General features: G+C 44.3%; 1 protein-coding gene across 1 annotated transcript in view; it reads right to left on the reverse strand.

Annotated features, from left to right (window-relative positions):
• LOC109884468 (receptor-type tyrosine-protein phosphatase epsilon) overlaps positions 1-25000 on the reverse strand; it is a 172103-nt gene that overhangs the window by 78403 nt on the left and 68700 nt on the right. The window contains exon 2 of the mRNA XM_031813012.1: positions 11555-11968. The gene's annotated coding sequence lies outside the window, so the exon portion shown is untranslated. The remainder of the gene's footprint in view (positions 1-11554; positions 11969-25000) is intronic.

Genomic DNA, 25000 nt, shown 5'->3' on the forward strand with positions numbered 1-25000 from the left:
TGTCCACGAGACAGATCAGTCTGTAAACACGTCTCTGTCCCTGTCTCTGTCCATGTCTCTGTCTCTGTCCATGTCTCTGTCCCTGTCTCTGTCCACGAGACAGATCAGTCTGTAAACACGTCTCTGTCCCTGTCTCTGTCCATGTCTCTGTCTCTGTCCATGTCTCTGTCCCTGTCTCTGTCCACGAGACAGATCAGTCTGTAAACACGTCTCTGTCCCTGTCTCTGTCCATGTCTCTGTCTCTGTCCATGTCTCTGTCCCTGTCTCTGTCCACGAGACAGATCAGTCTGTAAACACGTCTCTGTCCATGTCTCTGTCCATGTCTCTGTCTCTGTCCATGTCTCTGTCCCTGTCTCTGTCCACGAGACAGATCAGTCTGTAAACACGATAAATGGCACAAAATGTCAACGCGCTGGAAATGTCCCCGGGAATGTAAACAGGAAGACATTTTTTAAAATGTATACTTCTTACACACGCTATTATAAATGATTAAGAACAAAGTCACAAGGTAAACATCTCGTATGTTCTCAGTCAAATCCAAAGTAGTTACCTGACTAACTACCTGGAATAGTATGTAACCATCTGGAATAGTATGTAACTATCTGGAATAGTATGTGACTATCTAGAATAGTATGTAACTATCTGGAATAGTATGGAACTATCTGGAACTATCTGGAATAGTATGTAACTATCTGTAACTAGCTGGAATAGTATGCAACTATCTGTAACTATCTGGAATAGTATTCTACTATCTGTAACTATCTAGAATAGTATGTAACTATCTGGAATAGTATGTAACTATCTGGAATAGTATGATTCTATGTGAAATAGTATGTAACTATCTGGAATAACTATCTGAATAATATGTAACTATCTGGAATAGTATGTAACTATCTGGAATAGTATGTAACTATCTAGAATAGTATCTAACTATCTGTAACTATCTGGAATAGTATGCAACTATCTAGAATAGTATGTAACTATCTGGAATAGTATGAAACTATCTGGAATAGTATGTAACTATCTGGAATAGTATGAAACTATCTGGAATAGTATGTAACTATCTGGAATAGTATGTAACTATCTGTAACTATCTGGAATAGTATGTAACTATCTGGAATAGTATGAAACTATCTGGAATAGTATGTAACTATCTGGAATAGTATGTAACTATCTGGAATAGTATGTAACTATCTGGAATAGTATGAAACTATCTGGAATAGTATGTAACTATCTGGAATAGTATGAAACTATCTGGAATAGTATGCAACTATCTGGAATAGTATGAAACTATCTGGAATAGTATGTAACTATCTGGAATAGTATGTAACTATCTGGAATAGTATGTCACCATCTGGAATAGTATGTAACTACCTGGAATAGTATGAAACTATCTGGAATAGTATGCAACTATCTGTAACTATCTGGAATAGTATGTAACCATCTAGAATAGTATGCAACTATCTGGAATAGTATGAAACTATCTGGAATAGTATGAAACTATCTGGAATAGTATGTAACTATCTGGAATAGTATGTAACTATCTGGAATAGTATGAAACTATCTGGAATAGTATGTAACTATCTGGAATAGTATGTAACTACCTGGAATAGTATGTAACTATCTGGAATAGTATGTAACTATCTGGAATAGTATGTAACTATCTGGAATAGTATGTAACTATCTGGAATAGTATGTAACTATCTGTAACTATCTGGAATAGTATGTAACTATCTAGAATAGTATGTAACTATCTGGAATAGTATGTAACTATCTGGAATAGTATGTAACTATCTGGAATAGTATGTAACTATCTGGAATAGTATGTAACTATCTGGAATAGTATGTAACTATCTGGAATAGTATGCAACTATCTGGAATAGTATGTAACTATCTGGAATAGTATGAAACTATCTGTAACTATCTGGAATAGTATGTAACTATCTGGAATAGTATGTAACTATCTGGAATAGTATGTAACTATCTGGAATAGTATGATTCTATGTGAAATAGTATGTAACTATCTGGAATAACTATCTGAATAATATGTAACTATCTGGAATAGTATGTAACTATCTGGAATAGTATGTAACTATCTAGAATAGTATCTAACTATCTGTAACTATCTGGAATAGTATGCAACTATCTAGAATAGTATGTAACTATCTGGAATAGTATGAAACTATCTGGAATAGTATGTAACTATCTGGAATAGTATGAAACTATCTGGAATAGTATGTAACTATCTGGAATAGTATGTAACTATCTGGAATAGTATGATTCTATGTGAAATAGTATGTAACTATCTGGAATAACTATCTGAATAATATGTAACTATCTGGAATAGTATGTAACTATCTGGAATAGTATGTAACTATCTAGAATAGTATGATTCTATGTGAAATAGTATGTAACTATCTGGAATAACTATCTGAATAATATGTAACTATCTGGAATAGTATGAAACTATCTGGAATAGTATGTAACTATCTGGAATAGTATGTAACTATCTGGAATAGTATGTAACCATCTGGAATAGTATGAAACTATCTGGAATAGTATGTAACCATCTAGAATAGTATGCAACTATCTGGAATAGTATGAAACTATCTGGAATAGTATGAAACTATCTGGAATAGTATGTAACTATCTGGAATAGTATGTAACTATCTGGAATAGTATGAAACTATCTGGAATAGTATGTAACTATCTGGAATAGTATGTAACTACCTGGAATAGTATGTAACTATCTGGAATAGTATGTAACTATCTGGAATAGTATGTAACTATCTGGAATAGTATGTAACTATCTGTAACTATCTGGAATAGTATGTAACTATCTAGAATAGTATGTAACTATCTGGAATAGTATGTAACTATCTGGAATAGTATGTAACTATCTGGAATAGTATGTAACTATCTGGAATAGTATGTAACTATCTGGAATAGTATGTAACTATCTGGAATAGTATCTAACTATCTGGAATAGTATGCAACTATCTGGAATAGAATGTAACTATCTGGAATAGTATGAAACTATCTGTAACTATCTGGAATAGTATGTAACTATCTGGAATAGTATGTAACTATCTGGAATAGTATGTAACTATCTGGAATAGTATGTAACTATCTGGAATAGTATGCGACTATCTGGAATAGTATGCGACTATCTGGAATAGTATGTAACTATCTGGAATAGTATGTAACTATCTAGAATAGTATGTAACTATCTAGAATAGTATGTAACTACCTGGAATAGTATGTAACTATCTAGAATAGTATGTAACTATCTAGAATAGTATGTAACTATCTGGAATAGTATGTAACTATCTGGAATAGTATGTAACTATCTGGAATAGTATGTAACTATCTGGAATAGTATGTAACTATCTGGAATAGTATGTAACTATCTGGAATAGTATGTAACTATCTGGAATAGTATGTAATTATCTGGAATAGTATGTAACTATCTGGAATAGTATGTAACTATCTGGAATAGTATGTAACTATCTGGAATAGTATGTAACTATCTGGAATAGTATGTAACTATCTGGAATAGTATGCAACTATCTGGAATAGTATGTAACTATCTGGAATAGTATGAAACTATCTGTAACTATCTGGAATAGTATGTAACTATCTGGAATAGTTTGTAACTATCTGGAATAGTATGTAACTATCTGGAATAGTATGATTCTATGTGAAATAGTATGTAACTATCTGGAATAACTATCTGAATAATATGTAACTATCTGGAATAGTATGTAACTATCTGGAATAGCTATCTGAATAATATGTAACTATCTGGAATAGTATGAAACTATCTGGAATAGTATGTAACTATCTGGAATAGTATGTAACTATCTGGAATAGTATGTAACCATCTGGAATAGTATGTAACTACCTGGAATAGTATGAAACTATCTGGAATAGTATGCAACTATCTGTAACTATCTGGAATAGTATGTAACCATCTAGAATAGTATGCAACTATCTGGAATAGTATGAAACTATCTGGAATAGTATGAAACTATCTGGAATAGTATGTAACTATCTGGAATAGTATGTAACTATCTGGAATAGTATGAAACTATCTGGAATAGTATGTAACTATCTGGAATAGTATGTAACTACCTGGAATAGTATGTAACTATCTGGAATAGTATGTAACTATCTGGAATAGTATGTAACTATCTGGAATAGTATGTAACTATCTGTAACTATCTGGAATAGTATGTAACTATCTAGAATAGTATGTAACTATCTGGAATAGTATGTAACTATCTGGAATAGTATGTAACTATCTGGAATAGTATGTAACTATCTGGAATAGTATGTAACTATCTGGAATAGTATGTAACTATCTGGAATAGTATGCAACTATCTGGAATAGTATGTAACTATCTGGAATAGTATGAAACTATCTGTAACTATCTGGAATAGTATGTAACTATCTGGAATAGTATGTAACTATCTGGAATAGTATGTAACTATCTGGAATAGTATGTAACTATCTGGAATAGTATGCGACTATCTGGAATAGTATGCGACTATCTGGAATAGTATGTAACTATCTGGAATAGTATGTAACTATCTAGAATAGTATGTAACTATCTAGAATAGTATGTAACTACCTGGAATAGTATGTAACTATCTAGAATAGTATGTAACTATCTAGAATAGTATGTAACTATCTGGAATAGTATGTAACTATCTGGAATAGTATGTAACTATCTGGAATAGTATGTAACTATCTGGAATAGTATGTAACTATCTGGAATAGTATGTAACTATCTGGAATAGTATGTAACTATCTGGAATAGTATGTAACTATCTGGAATAGTATGTAACTATCTGGAATAGTATGTAACTATCTGGAATAGTATGTAACTATCTGGAATAGTATGTAACTATCTGGAATAGTATGTAACTATCTGGAATAGTATGTAACTATCTGGAATAGTATGCAACTATCTGGAATAGTATGTAACTATCTGGAATAGTATGAAACTATCTGTAACTATCTGGAATAGTACGTAACTATCTGGAATAGTTTGTAACTATCTGGAATAGTATGTAACTATCTGGAATAGTATGATTCTATGTGAAATAGTATGTAACTATCTGGAATAACTATCTGAATAATATGTAACTATCTGGAATAGTATGTAACTATCTGGAATAGTATGTAACTATCTAGAATAGTATCTAACTATCTGTAACTATCTGGAATAGTATGCAACTATCTAGAATAGTATGTAACTATCTGGAATAGTATGAAACTATCTGGAATAGTATGTAACTATCTGGAATAGTATGAAACTATCTGGAATAGTATGTAACTATCTGGAATAGTATGTAACTATCTGGAATAGTATGATTCTATGTGAAATAGTATGTAACTATCTGGAATAACTATCTGAATAATATGTAACTATCTGGAATAGTATGTAACTATCTGGAATAGTATGTAACTATCTAGAATAGTATGATTCTATGTGAAATAGTATGTAACTATCTGGAATAACTATCTGAATAATATGTAACTATCTGGAATAGTATGAAACTATCTGGAATAGTATGTAACTATCTGGAATAGTATGTAACTATCTGGAATAGTATGTAACCATCTGGAATAGTATGTAACTACCTGGAATAGTATGAAACTATCTGGAATAGTATGCAACTATCTGTAACTATCTGGAATAGTATGTAACCATCTAGAATAGTATGCAACTATCTGGAATAGTATGAAACTATCTGGAATAGTATGAAACTATCTGGAATAGTATGTAACTATCTGGAATAGTATGTAACTATCTGGAATAGTATGAAACTATCTGGAATAGTATGTAACTATCTGGAATAGTATGTAACTACCTGGAATAGTATGTAACTATCTGGAATAGTATGTAACTATCTGGAATAGTATGTAACTATCTGGAATAGTATGTAACTATCTGTAACTATCTGGAATAGTATGTAACTATCTAGAATAGTATGTAACTATCTGGAATAGTATGTAACTATCTGGAATAGTATGTAACTATCTGGAATAGTATGTAACTATCTGGAATAGTATGTAACTATCTGGAATAGTATGTAACTATCTGGAATAGTATGTAACTATCTGGAATAGTATGCAACTATCTGGAATAGTATGTAACTATCTGGAATAGTATGAAACTATCTGTAACTATCTGGAATAGTATGTAACTATCTGGAATAGTATGTAACTATCTGGAATAGTATGTAACTATCTGGAATAGTATGTAACTATCTGGAATAGTATGCGACTATCTGGAATAGTATGCGACTATCTGGAATAGTATGTAACTATCTGGAATAGTATGTAACTATCTAGAATAGTATGTAACTATCTAGAATAGTATGTAACTACCTGGAATAGTATGTAACTATCTAGAATAGTATGTAACTATCTAGAATAGTATGTAACTATCTGGAATAGTATGTAACTATCTGGAATAGTATGTAACTATCTGGAATAGTATGTAACTATCTGGAATAGTATGTAACTATCTGGAATAGTATGTAACTATCTGGAATAGTATGTAACTATCTGGAATAGTATGTAACTATCTGGAATAGTATGTAACTATCTGGAATAGTATGTAACTATCTGGAATAGTATGTAACTATCTGGAATAGTATGTAACTATCTGGAATAGTATGTAACTATCTGGAATAGTATGCAACTATCTGGAATAGTATGTAACTATCTGGAATAGTATGTAACTATCTGGAATAGTATGTAACTATCTGGAATAGTATATAACTATCTGGAATAGTATTTAACTATCTGGAATAGTATGTAACTATCTGGAATAGTATGCAACTATCTGGAATAGTATGTAACTATCTGGAATAGTATGAAACTATCTGTAACTATCTGGAATAGTATGTAACTATCTGGAATAGTATGTAACTATCTGGAATAGTATGTAACTATCTGGAATAGTATGCGACTATCTGGAATAGTATGTAACTATCTGGAATAGTATGTAACTATCTAGAATAGTATGTAACTATCTAGAATAGTATGTAACTACCTGGAATAGTATGTAACTATCTAGAATAGTATGTAACTATCTAGAATAGTATGTAACTATCTAGAATAGTATGTAACTATCTAGAATAGTATGTAACTATCTGTAACTATCTGGAATAGTATACTTGGTATCATTAGGACTTTAACTCACGTGAGGATTCAACCATAGAAATAAACAACTTTTTATATTTTTTCTCCCCAATTTCGTGACATCTAATTGGTAGTTACAGTCTTGTCCCATCGCTGCACTGCCTCTTGACACATCGCTTCAACCGGAAGCCAGCCGCACCGATGTGTCGGAGGAAACACCGTCCTGCTGGCGACCAGAGTCAGATTGCAGGCTCCCGGCCAGCCACAAGGAGTCGCTAGATCACGATGGGACAAGGAAATCCCGGCCCAGCCAAAACCATCCCATACCCCGGAATAAGCAGGGACAATTGTGCCCCACCACATGGGTCTCTCGGTCACGGTCCGGCTGTGACACAGCCTGGGATAGAACCCGGGTCTGTAGTGACGCCTCACTGCAACGCAGTGCTTTAGACCGCTGCGCCACTGGAGAGGCAGCAATAAGTGGAATATATTTATATGGTTACAACAACAACACTACAGTAACTGTTCCCAGTAATATGTCATTTCCTGTTCCCAGTAATATGTCATTTCCTGTTCCCAGTAATATGTCATTTCCTGTTCCCAGTAATATGTCATTTCCTGTTCCCAGTAATATGTCATTTCCTGTTCCCAGTAATATGTCATTTCCTGTACTGTCAGTTTCCTCCAGAAACTCCAGCATAAGGAACTATCTGACCACTAGCCTTGGTAACCATAGTGATACAGTAGTGTTCCCACTATACAGAGAGATAACTATCTGACCACTAGCCTTGGTAACCATAGTGATACAGTAGTGTTCCCACTATGTAGAGAGATAACTATCTGACCACTAGTCTTGGTAACCATAGTGATACAGTAGTGTTCCCACTATGTAGAGAGATAACTATCTGACCACTAGCCTTGGTAACCGTGGTGATACAGTAGTGTTCCCACTATGTAGAGAGATAACTATCTGACCACTAGTCTTGGTAACCATAGTGATACAGTAGTGTTCCCACTATGTAGAGAGATAACTATCTGACCACTAGTCTTGGTAACCATAGTGATACAGTAGTGTTCCCACTATGCAGAGAGATAACTATCTGACCACTAGCCTTGGTAACCATAGTGATACAGTAGTGTTCCCACTATGTAGAGAGATAACTATCTGACCACTAGCCTTGGTAACCATAGTGATACAGTAGTGTTCCCACTATGCAGAGAGATAACTATCTGACCACTAGCCTTGGTAACCATAGTGATACAGTAGTGTTCCCACTATGTAGAGAGATAACTATCTGACCACTAGCCTTGGTAACCATAGTGATACAGTAGTGTTCCCACTATGTAGAGAGATAACTATCTGACCACTAGCCTTGGTAACCATAGTGATACAGTAGTGTTCCCACTATGTAGAGAGATAACTATCTGACCACTAGCCTTGGTAACCATAGTGATACAGTAGTGTTCCCACTATGTAGAGAGATAACTATCTGACCACTAGTCTTGGTAACCATAGTGATACAGTAGTGTTCCCACTATGTAGAGAGATAACTATCTGACCACTAGTCTTGGTAACCATAGTGATACAGTAGTGTTCCCACTATGCAGAGAGATAACTATCTGACCACTAGCCTTGGTAACCATAGTGATACAGTAGTGTTCCCACTATGCAGAGAGATAACTATCTGACCACTAGCCTTGGTAACCATAGTGATACAGTAGTGTTCCCACTATGCAGAGAGATAACTATCTGACCACTAGTCTTGGTAACCATAGTGATACAGTAGTGTTCCCACTATGTAGAGAGATAACTATCTGACCACTAGCCTTGGTAACCATAGTGATACAGTAGTGTTCCCACTATGCAGAGAGATAACTATCTGACCACTAGTCTTGGTAACCATAGTGATACAGTAGTGTTCCCACTATGCAGAGAGATAACTATCTGACCACTAGCCTTGGTAACCATAGTGATACAGTAGTGTTCCCACTATGTAGAGAGATAACTATCTGACCACTAGCCTTGGTAACCGTGGTGAAACAGTAGTGTTCCCACTATGTAGAGAGATAACTATCTGACCACTAGTCTTGGTAACCATAGTGATACAGTAGTGTTCCCACTATGCAGAGAGATAACTATCTGACCACTCGTCTTGGTAACCATAGTGATACAGTAGTGTTCCCACTATGTAGAGAGATAACTATCTGACCACTAGCCTTGGTAACCATAGTGATACAGTAGTGTTCCCACTATGTAGAGAGATAACTATCTGACCACTAGCCTTGGTAACCGTGGTGATACAGTAGTGTTCCCACTATGTAGAGAGATAACTATCTGACCACTAGTCTTGGTAACCATAGTGATACAGTAGTGTTCCCACTATGCAGAGAGATAACTATCTGACCACTAGTCTTGGTAACCATAGTGATACAGTAGTGTTCCCACTATGTAGAGAGATAACTATCTGACCACTAGCCTTGGTAACCGTGGTGATACAGTAGTGTTCCCACTATGTAGAGAGATAACTATCTGACCCCTAGCCTTGGTAACCATAGTGATACAGTAGTGTTCCCACTATGCAGAGAGATAACTATCTGACCACTATCCTTGGTAACCATAGTGATACAGTAGTGTTCCCACTATGCAGAGAGATAACTATCTGACCACTAGCCTTGGTAACCATAGTGATACAGTAGTGTTCCCACTATGCAGAGAGATAACTATCTGACCACTAGCCTTGGTAACCATAGTGATACAGTAGTGTTCCCACTATGCAGAGAGATAACCATCTGACCACTAGCCTTGGTAACCATAGTGATACAGTAGTGTTCCCACTATGCAGAGAGATAACTATCTGACCACTAGCCTTGGTAACCATAGTGATACAGTAGTGTTCCCACTATGCAGAGAGATAACTATCTGACCACTAGCCTTGGTAACCATAGTGATACAGTAGTGTTCCCACTATGCAGAGAGATAACTATCTGACCACTAGCCTTGGTAACCATAGTGATACAGTAGTGTTCCCACTATGTTGAGAGATAACTATCTGACCACTAGCCTTGGTAACCAAAGTGATACAGTAGTGTTCCCACTATGCAGAGAGATAACTATCTGACCACTAGCCCCGGTAACCATGGCAGCATTCCCACTATGCAGAGAGACACTATGAGGAATGATCAGCACCAACTCACAACATTTCAGAATCTGTAGTTAACTTTGTAGAGAGGAGCTTTTGATAAAGAGCTATTCAGACACTCTTGGTAGGACAATAGATGTTTGCTAGCCTGGTCCCAGATCAGTCTGTGTGTTTGCTTTACACCAATAGATGTTTGCTAGCCTTGTCCCAGATCAGTCTGTGTGTTTGCTTTACACCAATAGATGTTTGCTAGCCTGGTCCCAGATCAGTCTGTGTGTTTGCTTACTCCAATAGATGTTTGCTAGCCTGGTCCCAGATCAGGTTGTGTGTTTGCTTTACACCAATGGAAGTTTGCTAGTCTGGTCCCAGATCAGTCTGTCAAGCCAGACATGGCGTGACAATTCTATAAGGAATTGGCAAAAAAAAAAAACAGACTGGCACCAAGGCTAGAGGTTTGCTTTAAAAAAGGTTTAGAGGGAATGTTATGGACAGGTCCTGGACCAGATGTTATGGACAGGTCCTGGACCAGATGTTATGGACAGGTCCTGGACCAGCAGGGTTTAGAGGGGAGGTTATGGACAGGTCCTGGACCAGATGTTATGGACAGGTCCTGGCCCAGCAGGGTTTAGAGGGGAGGTTATGGACAGGTCCTGGACCAGATGTTATGGACAGGTCCTGGACCAGATGTTATGGACAGGTCCTGGACCAGCAGGGTTTAGAGGGGAGGTTATGGACTGGTCCTGGACCAGATGTTATGGACAGGTCCTGGACCAGCAGGGTTTAGAGGGGAGGTTATGGACAGGTCCTGGACCAGATGTTATGGACAGGTCCTGGCCCAGCAGGGTTTAGAGGGGAGGTTATGGACAGGTCCTGGACCAGATGCTATGGACAGGTCCTGGACCAGATGTTATGGACAGGTCCTGGACCAGCAGGGTTTAGAGGGGAGGTTATGGACAGGTCCTGGACCAGATGTTATGGACAGGTCCTGGACCAGATGTTATGGACAGTACCTGGACCAGATGTTATGGACAGTACCTGGACCAGATGTTATGGACAGTACCTGGACCAGCAGGGTTTAGAGGGGATGTTATGGACAGGTCCTGGACCAGCAGGGTTTAGAGGGGAGGTTATGGACAGGTCCTGGACCAGATGTTAAGGACAGTACCTGGACCAGATGTTATGGACAGTACCTGGACCAGCAGGGTTTAGAGGGGATGTTAAGGACAGGTCCTGGACCAGATGTTATGGACAGTACCTGGACCAGCAGGGATTCACAGCGTGCTGTTTCTTCTGTTCCTTCTTCTTCTCAGATCCATAACAGCCTGTTTGGTCCTGGCTTGGTTCAGTCAGTGGTCACATTGCTCTGAGGTCTGCTGTGGGTCTCTAGTGGTGGGTCTCCTGATCCTCAGCTAGGGGGAGGGGGTTGAGGTCCGGTCTCACAGCCCAGGGAGGAGAGAGGCTCAGTGGGTAGCTGCTGTCTCTGTGTCCCTCTGTCCAGGCTTGCGGCAAGGTGTGTGTGAGAGGAGTGAGCCAGGCAGAGACACACTCGCTGCTCCACAATCCAGCTCTCCGGGCAGGTTCACACTATATCCACACTGCACACACAGCTCTTAAAGGGATGGTCAACCACCTTTATTACAGGAGCCGCTCTTAAAGGGATGGTCACCACCTTTATTACAGGAATAGAGAGAAAGAGAGGGAGAGAAAAGAGGAGAGGATGTCAGGACATTTAATTATGTGGCTTTGATAGGAAAACAAGAAGAGGGAGAGGAGGATGAGAGGGGGATGAGGGGGGATGAGGGGGGATGAGAGGAGGAGGGGGGAGGAGGAGAGGAGGATGAGAGGAGGAGGAGGATGAGGGGGGATGAGAGGAGGTGGGAAGGAGGAGGAGAGGGGGATGAGAGGAGGAGGGGGGATGAGGGGGGGATGAGAGGAGGAGGGGGGATGAGAGGAGGTGGGAAGGAGGAGGAGAGGGGGATGAGAGGAGGGGAGGGGGATGAGAGGAGGGGAGGGGGATGAGAGGAGGAAAGGAGGAGGAGAGGGGTATGAGAGGATGAGAGGAGGAGAGGAGGAGAGGAGGATGGGAGGAGGAGGAGGATGAGAGGGGGATGAGAGGAGGATGAGAGGAGGAGGGGAGGAGAAGAGGAGGAGAGGGGGATGAGAGGAGGAGAGAAGGAGGAGGAGAGGGGATGAGAGGAGGAGAGGAGGAGAAAAGGAGGAGAGGGGAGGAGGAGAGGAGGATGAGAGAAGGAGGAGAGGGGGATGAGAGGAGGAGAGGAGGAGGAGAGGAGGAGGAGAGGGGGATGAGAGGAGGAGAGGAGGAGGAGAGGGGGATGAGAGGAGGATGAGAGGAGGAGAAAGCGATGAGAGGATGATGAGAAGAGGAGGGGAGGGGGATGAGAGGAGGAGAGGAGGATGAGAGGATGTCAGACATTTAATTATGTGGCTTTTATAGAAAAAACAGGCTAAACAAAGGTAGAGGGAGAGGAGGAGGAGAGGTTCCTCCTGTCGTCCTAATGGATGCCACAGTAAACAGGGAGCAGCACACTGCTAACAACAAGGCTTCTCTGCTGTCTTAAACAGAGCCATTTAAAGGGCCACATAATATGAAGAGACCCAATGAACCCCTTTCGGGACATTTTAGTGAGGGAAGACGAGCCCCTAAAGGGGAATGAGGTGCCTGGCGTGTGATGTCATGACTATTGTCATAACGTCTCAGTGGGAGTTGGACCCCTCTAAGACGTACTGTTGGGTTCATTACATGCAGCTCCATGAAAGAGACATGAATTAAAAGGAGATTAAGAAGAAGCCCAGAGGTGAAAGATAAAGTAGAACAGTTTAATAATGGACCCAAGTGGTGCCAAAAACAACAACAAGGAGAATAGTACCAGTCATGTGGAGGAACCATCACTACTAATTCTCCTGATATATAATAGTACCAGTCATGTAGAGGAACCATCACTACTAATTCTCCTGATATATAATAGTACCAGTCATGTAGAGGAACCATCACTACTAATTCTCCTGATATATAATAGTACCAGTCATGTAGAGGAACCATCACTACTAATTCTCCTGATATGTAATAGTACCAGTCATGTGGAGGAACCATCACTACTAATTCTCCTGATATATAATAGTACCAGTCATGTAGAGGAACCATCACTACTAATTCTCCTGATATATAATCGTACCAGTCATGTAGAGGAACCATCACTACTAATTCTCCTGATATATAATAGTACCAGTCATGTAGAGGAACCATCACTACTAATTCTCCTGATATATAATAGTACCAGTCATGTAGAGGAACCATCACTACTAATTCTCCTGATATATAATAGTACCAGTCATGTAGAGGAAGTCAATTCTGGCTGAAAAAGATGAGTAATTTAATAGAGCATTATTATTATATATAGTCTGATCCCAGATCAGTGTCTCAGTATGAATCCTCTTTATATTTCATTACCACTATATTTAGTCTGATCCCAGATCGGTGTCTCAGTATGAATCCTCTTCATATTTCATTACCACTATATTTAGTCTGATCCCAGATCAGTGTTAGATGTGTAGCTGGATACATTTACTGACTGAAACAGACTCTGTGAACCAAAGTCTACTTCTAGCAGGTTTCAGATGTTAGCTTTTCTACCCAGTTGGTTTTAGAATGATTATCCTGTATGAAAAACACACACACAGCCACACACACACACACACACACACACAGCCACACACACACACACACAGCCACACACACACACAGCCACACACACACACACACACACACAGCCACACACACAGCCACACACACACACACACACACACACACACACACACACACACACACACACACACACACACACACACACACACACACACACAGCCACACACAGCCACACACACACACACACACACAGCCACACACACACACACACACACACACACAGCCACACACACACACAGCCACACACACACACACACACACACACACACACACACACACACACACACACACATACACACACACACACACACACAGCCACACACACACACAATCTATATGGAGAAACTGTGGCTGTGTGATATGTAATATAATCTCTTACAACCCTAGGGGGATATCTAGCTTGAACATATGAGAGAGGAACATGGAGAGCAGGGCAGGTGTGAGGGAGGGAGAAGGGGAGAATGTGCTGGTGTGGGAGTCAGAAGAGTGGGAGAGGAGGGAAGTCAGTGAGGAGCAGAATGTATCTACCAAGGAAAGAACACCGTGGAAAGGCAAAGATTCTGAGAGAGAATGCTTGCGCATTCCGAGGTTCCGTGGTTGCTACGGTGACGGTCTGTTGGCTAGCCAGGCAGGGGAGGGAGGGTACTGGTCCTAGGGAGACTGTTACCATGGACATTGGCTGTTTCTGATGGGGAGATATGTAGTAGTGATCAGGGGGAGGGGGGGAGGTTGATAGTTACATATCGCAATATTATTTTTAGATGATATATATAAATATTTGAATCCCAAGTATTTATTTTGTATAGATTTTTTGCTACTGTAGGTAGCGTTAGCTAACGTTAGTCGGCTGTACCTGCGCCAAAACCTTTCATCGTATAGCTAGCCCGGATCTCCATCTTCTATTTAAATAGTGAGCCAACATGTTTTCACGTTATCACAGTACATATAGAATCACTATACATATCACAGTCCGTGACAGCGGCTGTCCTATCTGGAGTCAAAGAGGTGTGTCTCTCCAGTCCTGTTTCAGCTCAAGAGGTGTGTCTCTCCAGTCCTGTTCCAGCTCAAGAGGTGTGTCTCTCCAGTCCTGTTTCAGCTCAAGAGGTGTGTCTCTCCAGTCCTGTTTCAGCTCAAGAGGTGTGTCTCTCCAGTCCTGTTTCAGCTCAAGAGGTGTGTCTCTCCAGTCCTGTTTCAGCTCAAGAGTTTAAGGCTGCATAGTGAAGGTGTGAAAATGCTGCTCCATCAAACCAGGATGACAACAGAACAGAACTCTGTAACCTCTAAACAGCAGATGACAGGCCGAACGCTGACTGCTGACTGGGACACTTTCTCTCTGCAAGAACAGATCTCATTACAGGGGTCAGCAAGCAAGACCGACTAACAGCATGGTTCTGTTGGGCTGTGTGTGTGTGTGTGTGTGTGTGTGTGTGTGTGTGTGTGTGTGTGTGTGTGTGTGTGTGTAGGTGTATGTAGGTGTATGCAGGTGTGTGTGTAGGTGTGTGTATGTGTGCGCGTGTGTGTGAATGTGAAAGAGACAGGAGAGCTGACAGATATGACAGTGTAGTCCTAGGATGTGCGTCCCAATTGGAAGCCCATCCCCTAGAACCCTGGTCCAGAACAGGACACTACATCAGGAATGGCAGCCCATCCCCCAGAACCCTGGTCCAGAACAGGACACTACATCAGGACCGGCAGCCCATCCCCTAGAACCCTGGTCCAGAACAGGACACTACATCAGGACCGGCAGCCCATCCCCTAGAATCCTGGTCCAGAACAGGACACTACATCAGGACCGGCAGCCCATCCCCTAGAATCCTGGTCCAGAACAGGACTCTACATCAGGACCGGCAGCCCATCCCCCAGAACCCTGGTCCAGAACAGTACACTATATCAGGAACGGCAGCCCATCCCGCAGAACCCTGGTCCAGAACAGGACACTACATCAGGACCGGCAGCCCATCCCCTAGAACCCTGGTCCAGAACAGTACACTATATCAGGAACGGCAGCCCATCCCCCAGAACCCTGGTCCAGAACAGGACACTACATCAGGACCGGCAGCCCATCCCCTAGAACCCTGGTCCAGAACAGTACACTATATCAGGAACGGCAGCCCATCCCCCAGAACCCTGGTCCAGAACAGGACACTACATCAGGACCGGCAGCCCATCCCCTAGAACCCTGGTCCAGAACAGTACACTATATCAGGAACGGCAGCCCATCCCCCAGAACCCTGGTCCAGAACAGTACACTATATCAGGAACGGCAGCCCATCCCTCAGAACCCTGGTCAGCCCATCCCCCAGAACCCTGGTCCAGAACAGGACTCTACATCAGGATAAGGTACCGTCTGGGACTCGTCATCGAGGCCGTGATGAACTGGTGCAGGTATTAAAAGCCTCTGTCTCTCAGGAGGACTACAGAGTTATTATGGGAGTTAATCAGATAGCAGTGACATGACACCTACCCAGACATACATCACACAGATCTAGATACTGGAAGATGGTGAGCTGACACACAGACAGCCAATGGAAAATTAGCTGACACACAGACAGCCAATGGAAAATGAGCTGACACACAGACAGCCAATGGAAAAAGAGCTGAGACACAGCCAACCAATGCAAAATGAGCTGAGACACAGCCCGCCAATGGGATATGAGCTGACACACAGCCAGCCAATGGAATATGAGCTGACACACAGCCAGCCAATGGAATATGAGCTGACACACAGCCAGCCAATGGGATATGAGCATAGAGTATTGTGCTGATCTCATATAACAGTCAAAAGGATTTCACTGGACTTCAAGCATCCATCATCAGCCAATAGGAATCAGGATATCTATCTGATCTGTCCATGAGAGAGCTGTGTTACTGAGGAGGGGAGGATGAGGAGGCAGTCAGCCACAGCAGAGAGCTGTGTTACTGAGGAGGGGAGGATGAGGAGGCAGTCAGCCACAGCAGAGAGCTGTGTTACTGAGGAGGGGAGGATGAGGAGGCAGTCAGCCACAGCAGAGAGCTGTGTTACTGAGGAGAGGAGGATGAGCATCAGTCCAGCAGAGAGCTGTGTTACTGAGGGGAGGAGGATGAGGAGGCAGTCAGCCAAAGCAGAGGAAGGCATTATTGACACACTCCGTGTATCCGTTCCAACAGTTAACTGAGCTGAGAGACTCAACAGCAGCCTGTAGATCAAGTATCAGGGCTGTGGATCCTCACAACTCTATATATTCCTGATAAAATGTATTTCTTGACAATACAGTCAATGCATCATAGCTTTGGTAGAGGCACCAACTGAGCCATATGAAATTATGTCTCCCTGTCCAACACTGTCTCTCAGCTGTCTCCCTGTCCAACACTGTCTCCCTGTCCAACACTGTCTCTCAGCTGTATCCCTGTCCAACACTGTCTCTCAGCTGTCTCCCTGTCCAACACTGTCTCTCAGCTGTCTCCCTGTCCAACACTGTCACTCAGCTGTCTCCCTGTCCAACACTGTCTCTCAGCTGTATCCCTGTCCAACACTGTCTCAGCTGTATCCCTGTCCAACACTGTCTCAGCTGTCTCACTGTCCAACACTGTATCCCTGTCCAACACTGTCTCAGCTGTCTCCCTGTCCAACACTGTCTCAGCTGTATCACTGTCCAACACTGTCTCCCTGTCCAACACTGTCTCTCAGCTGTCTCCCTGTCCAACACTGTCTCTCAGCGGTATCCCTGTCCAACACTGTCTGCCTGTCCAACACTGTCTCAGCTGTATCCCTGTCCATCACTGTATCCCTGTCCATCACTGTCTCAGCTGTATCCCTGTCCATCACTGTATCCCTGTCCAACACTGTCTCAGCTGTATCCCTGTCCAACACTGTCTCTCAGCTGTCTCCCTGTCAAACACTGTCTCCCTGTCCAACACTGTCTCTCAGCTGTATCCCTGTCCAACACTGTCTCAGCTGTATCCCTGTCCAACACTGTCTCACTGTCCAACACTGTCTCTCAGCTGTCTCCCTGTCCAACACTGTCTCATCTGTATCCCTGTCCAACACTGTCTCAGCTGTATCCCTGTCCAACACTGTCTCATCTGTATCCCTGTCCAACACTGTCTCAGCTGTATCCCTGTCCAACACTGTCTCAGCTGTCTCCCTGTCCAACACTGTCTCAGCAGTATCCCTGTCCAACACTGTCTCCCTGTCCAACACTGTCTCAGCTGTCTCCCTGTCCAACACTGTCTCAGCTGTATCCCTGTCCAACACTGTCTCAGCTGTCCAACACTGTCTCAGCTGTCTCCCTGTCCAACACTGTCTCAGCTGTATCCCTGTCCAACACTGTCTCAGCTGTATCCCTGTCCAACACTGTCTCATCTGTATCCCTGTCCAACACTGTCTCAGCTGTATCCCTGTCCAACACTGTCTCAGCTGTCTCCCTGTCCAACACTGTCTCAGCTGTATCCCTGTCCAACACTGTCTCAGCTGTCTCCCTGTCCAACACTGTCTCAGCTGTATCCCTGTCCAACACTGTATCCCTGTCCAACACAGTCTCAGCTGTCTCCCTGTCCAACACTGTCTCAGCTGTATCCCTGTCCAACACTGTATCCCTGTCCAACACAGTCTCAGCTGTCTCCCTGTCCAACACTGTCTCAGCTGTATCCCTGTCCAACGCTGTATCCCTGTCCAACACAGTTTCAGCTGTCTCTCTGTCCAACACTGTCTCTCAGCTGTATCCCTGTCCAACACTGTCTCAGCTGTATCCCTGTCCAACACTGTATCCCTGTCCAACACAGTTTCAGCTGTCTCTCTGTCCAACACTGTCTATCAGCTGTATCCCTGTCCAACACTGTCTCAGCTGTATCCCTGTCCAACACTGTATCCCTGTCCAACACTGTCTCAGCTGTCTCCCTGTCCAACACTGTATCCCTGTCCAACACTGTATCCCTGTCCAACACTGTCTCTCAGCTGTATCCCTGTCCAACACTGTCTCAGCTGTATCCCTGTCCAACACTGTATCCCTGTCCAACACAGTTTCAGCTGTCTCTCTGTCCAACACTGTCTCTCAGCTGTATCCCTGTCCAACACTGTCTCAGCTGTATCCCTGTCCAACACTGTATCCCTGTCCAACACTGTCTCAGCTGTCTCCCTGTCCAACACTGTATCCCTGTCCAACACTGTATCCCTGTCCAACACTGTCTCTCAGCGGTATCCCTGTCCAACACTGTCTGCCTGTCCAACACTGTCTCAGCTGTATCCCTGTCCATCACTGTATCCCTGTCCATCACTGTCTCAGCTGTATCCCTGTCCATCACTGTATCCCTGTCCAACACTGTCTCAGCTGTATCCCTGTCCAACACTGTCTCTCAGCTGTCTCCCTGTCCAACACTGTCTCCCTGTCCAACACTGTCTCTCAGCTGTATCCCTGTCCAACACTGTCTCAGCTGTATCCCTGTCCAACACTGTCTCAGCTGTCTCACTGTCCAACACTGTCTCTCAGCTGTCTCCCTGTCCAACACTGTCTCATCTGTATCCCTGTCCAACACTGTCTCAGCTGTATCCCTGTCCAACACTGTCTCATCTGTATCCCTGTCCAACACTGTCTCAGCTGTATCCCTGTCCAACACTGTCTCAGCTGTATCCCTGTCCAACACTGTCTCAGTTGTATCCCTGTCCAACACTGTCTCCCTGTCCAACACTGTCTCAGCTGTCTCCCTGTCCAACACTGTCTCAGCTGTCTCCCTGTCCAACACTGTCTCAGCTGTATCCCTGTCCAACACTGTATCCCTGTCCAACACAGTCTCAGCTGTCTCCCTGTCCAACACTGTCTCAGCTGTATCCCTGTCCAACACTGTATCCCTGTCCAACACAGTCTCAGCTGTCTCCCTGTCCAACACTGTCTCAGCTGTATCCCTGTCCAACACTGTATCCCTGTCCAACACAGTTTCAGCTGTCTCTCTGTCCAACACTGTCTCTCAGCTGTATCCCTGTCCAACACTGTCTCTCAGCTGTATCCCTGTCCAACACTGTCTCAGCTGTATCCCTGTCCAACACTGTATCCCTGTCCAACACCGTTTCAGCTGTCTCTCTGTCCAACACTGTCTCTCAGCTGTATCCCTGTCCAACACTGTCTCAGCTGTATCCCTGTCCAACACTGTATCCCTGTCCAACACTGTCTCAGCTGTCTCCCTGTCCAACACTGTATCCCTGTCCAACACTGTATCCCTGTCCAACACTGTCTCTCAGCTGTATCCCTGTCCAACACTGTCTCAGCTGTATCCCTGTCCAACACTGTATCCCTGTCCAACACAGTTTCAGCTGTCTCTCTGTCCAACACTGTCTCTCAGCTGTATCCCTGTCCAACACTGTCTCAGCTGTATCCCTGTCCAACACTGTATCCCTGTCCAACACTGTCTCTCAGCGGTATCCCTGTCCAACACTGTCTGCCTGTCCAACACTGTCTCAGCTGTATCCCTGTCCAACACTGTATCCCTGTCCATCACTGTCTCAGCTGTATCCCTGTCCATCACTGTATCCCTGTCCAACACTGTCTCAGCTGTATCCCTGTCCAACACTGTCTCTCAGCTGTCTCCCTGTCCAACACTGTCTCCCTGTCCAACACTGTCTCTCAGCTGTATCCCTGTCCAACACTGTCTCAGCTGTATCCCTGTCCAACACTGTCTCAGCTGTCTCACTGTCCAACACTGTCTCTCAGCTGTCTCCCTGTCCAACACTGTCTCATCTGTATCCCTGTCCAACACTGTCTCAGCTGTATCCCTGTCCAACACTGTCTCATCTGTATCCCTGTCCAACACTGTCTCAGCTGTATCCCTGTCCAACACTGTCTCAGCTGTCTCCCTGTCCAACACTGTCTCAGCTGTATCCCTGTCCAACACTGTCTCCCTGTCCAACACTGTCTCAGCTGTCTCCCTGTCCAACACTGTCTCAGCTGTATCCCTGTCCATCACTGTCTCAGCTGTATCCCTGTCCAACACTGTCTCATCTGTATCCCTGTCCAACACTGTCTCAGCTGTATCCCTGTCCAACACAGTCTCAGCTGTCTCCCTGTCCAACACTGTCTCAGCTGTATCCCTGTCCAACGCTGTATCCCTGTCCAACACAGTTTCAGCTGTCTCTCTGTCCAACACTGTCTCTCAGCTGTATCCCTGTCCAACACTGTCTCAGCTGTATCCCTGTCCAACACTGTATCCCTGTCCAACACAGTTTCAGCTGTCTCTCTGTCCAACACTGTCTATCAGCTGTATCCCTGTCCAACACTGTCTCAGCTGTATCCCTGTCCAACACTGTATCCCTGTCCAACACTGTCTCAGCTGTCTCCCTGTCCAACACTGTATCCCTGTCCAACACTGTCTCTCAGCTGTATCCCTGTCCAACACTGTCTCAGCTGTATCCCTGTCCAACACTGTATCCCTGTCCAACACAGTTTCAGCTGTCTCTCTGTCCAACACTGTCTCTCAGCTGTATCCCTGTCCAACACTGTCTCAGCTGTATCCCTGTCCAACACTGTATCCCTGTCCAACACTGTCTCAGCTGTCTCCCTGTCCAACACTGTATCCCTGTCCAACACTGTATCCCTGTCCAACACTGTCTCTCAGCGGTATCCCTGTCCAACACTGTCTGCCTGTCCAACACTGTCTCAGCTGTATCCCTGTCCATCACTGTATCCCTGTCCATCACTGTCTCAGCTGTATCCCTGTCCATCACTGTATCCCTGTCCAACACTGTCTCAGCTGTATCCCTGTCCAACACTGTCTCTCAGCTGTCTCCCTGTCCAACACTGTCTCCCTGTCCAACACTGTCTCTCAGCTGTATCCCTGTCCAACACTGTCTCAGCTGTATCCCTGTCCAACACTGTCTCAGCTGTCTCACTGTCCAACACTGTCTCTCAGCTGTCTCCCTGTCCAACACTGTCTCATCTGTATCCCTGTCCAACACTGTCTCAGCTGTATCCCTGTCCAACACTGTCTCATCTGTATCCCTGTCCAACACTGTCTCAGCTGTATCCCTGTCCAACACTGTCTCAGCTGTATCCCTGTCCAACACTGTCTCAGTTGTATCCCTGTCCAACACTGTCTCCCTGTCCAACACTGTCTCAGCTGTCTCCCTGTCCAACACTGTCTCAGCTGTCTCCCTGTCCAACACTGTCTCAGCTGTATCCCTGTCCAACACTGTATCCCTGTCCAACACAGTCTCAGCTGTCTCCCTGTCCAACACTGTCTCAGCTGTATCCCTGTCCAACACTGTATCCCTGTCCAACACAGTCTCAGCTGTCTCCCTGTCCAACACTGTCTCAGCTGTATCCCTGTCCAACACTGTATCCCTGTCCAACACAGTTTCAGCTGTCTCTCTGTCCAACACTGTCTCTCAGCTGTATCCCTGTCCAACACTGTCTCAGCTGTATCCCTGTCCAACACTGTATCCCTGTCCAACACAGTTTCAGCTGTCTCTCTGTCCAACACTGTCTCTCAGCTGTATCCCTGTCCAACACTGTCTCAGCTGTATCCCTGTCCAACACTGTATCCCTGTCCAACACTGTCTCAGCTGTCTCCCTGTCCAACACTGTATCCCTGTCCAACACTGTATCCCTGTCCAACACTGTCTCTCAGCTGTATCCCTGTCCAACACTGTCTCAGCTGTATCCCTGTCCAACACTGTATCCCTGTCCAACACAGTTTCAGCTGTCTCTCTGTCCAACACTGTCTCTCAGCTGTATCCCTGTCCAACACTGTCTCAGCTGTATCCCTGTCCAACACTGTATCCCTGTCCAACACTGTCTCAGCTGTCTCCCTGTCCAACACTGTATCCCTGTCCAACACTGTCTCTCAGCGGTATCCCTGTCCAACACTGTCTGCCTGTCCAACACTGTCTCAGCTGTATCCCTGTCCATCACTGTATCCCTGTCCATCACTGTCTCAGCTGTATCCCTGTCCATCACTGTATCCCTGTCCAACACTGTCTCAGCTGTATCCCTGTCCAACACTGTCTCTCAGCTGTCTCCCTGTCCAACACTGTCTCCCTGTCCAACACTGTCTCTCAGCTGTATCCCTGTCCAACACTGTCTCAGCTGTATCCCTGTCCAACACTGTCTCAGCTGTCTCACTGTCCAACACTGTCTCTCAGCTGTCTCCCTGTCCAACACTGTCTCATCTGTATCCCTGTCCAACACTGTCTCAGCTGTATCCCTGTCCAACACTGTCTCATCTGTCTCCCTGTCCAACACTGTCTCATCTGTATCCCTGTCCAACACTGTCTCAGCTGTATCCCTGTCCAACACTGTCTCATCTGTATCCCTGTCCAACACTGTCTCAGCTGTATCCCTGTCCAACACTGTCTCAGCTGTCTCCCTGTCCAACACTGTCTCAGCTGTATCCCTGTCCAACACTGTCTCCCTGTCCAACACTGTCTCAGCTGTCTCCCTGTCCAACACTGTCTCAGCTGTATCCCTGTCCATCACTGTCTCAGCTGTATCCCTGTCCAACACTGTCTCATCTGTATCCCTGTCCAACACTGTCTCAGCTGTATCCCTGTCCAACACTGTCTCAGCTGTCTCCCTGTCCAACACTGTCTCAGCTGTATCCCTGTCAAACACTGTCTCCCTGTCCAACACTGTCTCAGCTGTCTCCCTGTCCAACACTGTCTCAGCTGTATCCCTGTCCAACACTGTCTCAGCTGTATCCCTGTCCAACACTGTCTCATCTGTATCCCTGTCCAACACTGTCTCAGCTGTATCCCTGTCCAACACTGTCTCAGCTGTCTCCCTGTCCAACACTATCTCAGCTGTATCCCTGTCCAACACTGTCTCCCTGTCCAACACTGTCTCAGCTGTCTCCCTGTCCAACACTGTCTCAGCTGTATCCCTGTCCAACACTGTCTCCCTGTCCAACACTGTCTCAGCTGTATCCCTGTCCAACACTGTCTCAGCTGTATCCCTGTCCAACACTGTCTCATCTGTATCCCTGTCCAACACTGTCTCAGCTGTATCCCTGTCCAACACTGTCTCAGCTGTCTCCCTGTCCAACACTGTCTCAGCTGTATCCCTGTCCAACACTGTCTCAGCTGTCTCCCTGTCCAACACTGTCTCAGCTGTCTCCCTGTCCAACACTGTATCCCTGTCCAACACAGTCTCAGCTGTCTCCCTGTCCAACACTGTCTCAGCTGTATCCCTGTCCAACACTGTATCCCTGTCCAACACAGTCTCAGCTGTCTCCCTGTCCAACACTGTCTCAGCTGTATCCCTGTCCAACACTGTATCCCTGTCCAACACAGTTTCAGCTGTCTCTCTGTCCAACACTGTCTCTCAGCTGTATCCCTGTCCAACACTGTCTCAGCTGTATCCCTGTCCAACACTGTATCCCTGTCCAACACAGTTTCAGCTGTCTCTCTGTCCAACACTGTCTCTCAGCTGTATCCCTGTCCAACACTGTCTCAGCTGTATCCCTGTCCAACACTGTATCCCTGTCCAACACTGTCTCAGCTGTCTCCCTGTCCAACACTGTATCCCTGTCCAACACTGTATCCCTGTCCAACACTGTCTCTCAGCTGTATCCCTGTCCAACACTGTCTCAGCTGTATCCCTGTCCAACACTGTATCCCTGTCCAACACAGTCTCAGCTGTCTCCCTGTCCAACACTGTCTCTCAGCTGTATCCCTGTCCAACACTGTCTCAGCTGTATCCCTGTCCAAAACTGTCTCTCAGCTGTATCTCTGTCCAACACTGTCTCCCTGTCCAACACTGTCGCCCTGTCCAACACTGTATCCCTGTCCAACACTGTCTCAGCTGTATCCCTGTCCAAAACTGTCTCTCAGCTGTATCTCTGTCCAACACTGTCTCCCTGTCCAACACTGTCGCCCTGTCCAACACTGTATCCCTGTCCAACACTGTCTCCCTGTCCAACACTGTATCCCTGTCCAACACTGTCTCCCTGTCCAACACTGTATCCCTGTCCAACACTGTCTCAGCTGTATCCCTGTCCAACACTGTATCCCTATCC

Source organism: Oncorhynchus kisutch, unplaced genomic scaffold, assembly GCF_002021735.2.
Source record: "Oncorhynchus kisutch isolate 150728-3 unplaced genomic scaffold, Okis_V2 Okis04b-Okis11a_hom, whole genome shotgun sequence".
Lineage (NCBI taxonomy): Eukaryota > Metazoa > Chordata > Actinopteri > Salmoniformes > Salmonidae > Oncorhynchus > Oncorhynchus kisutch.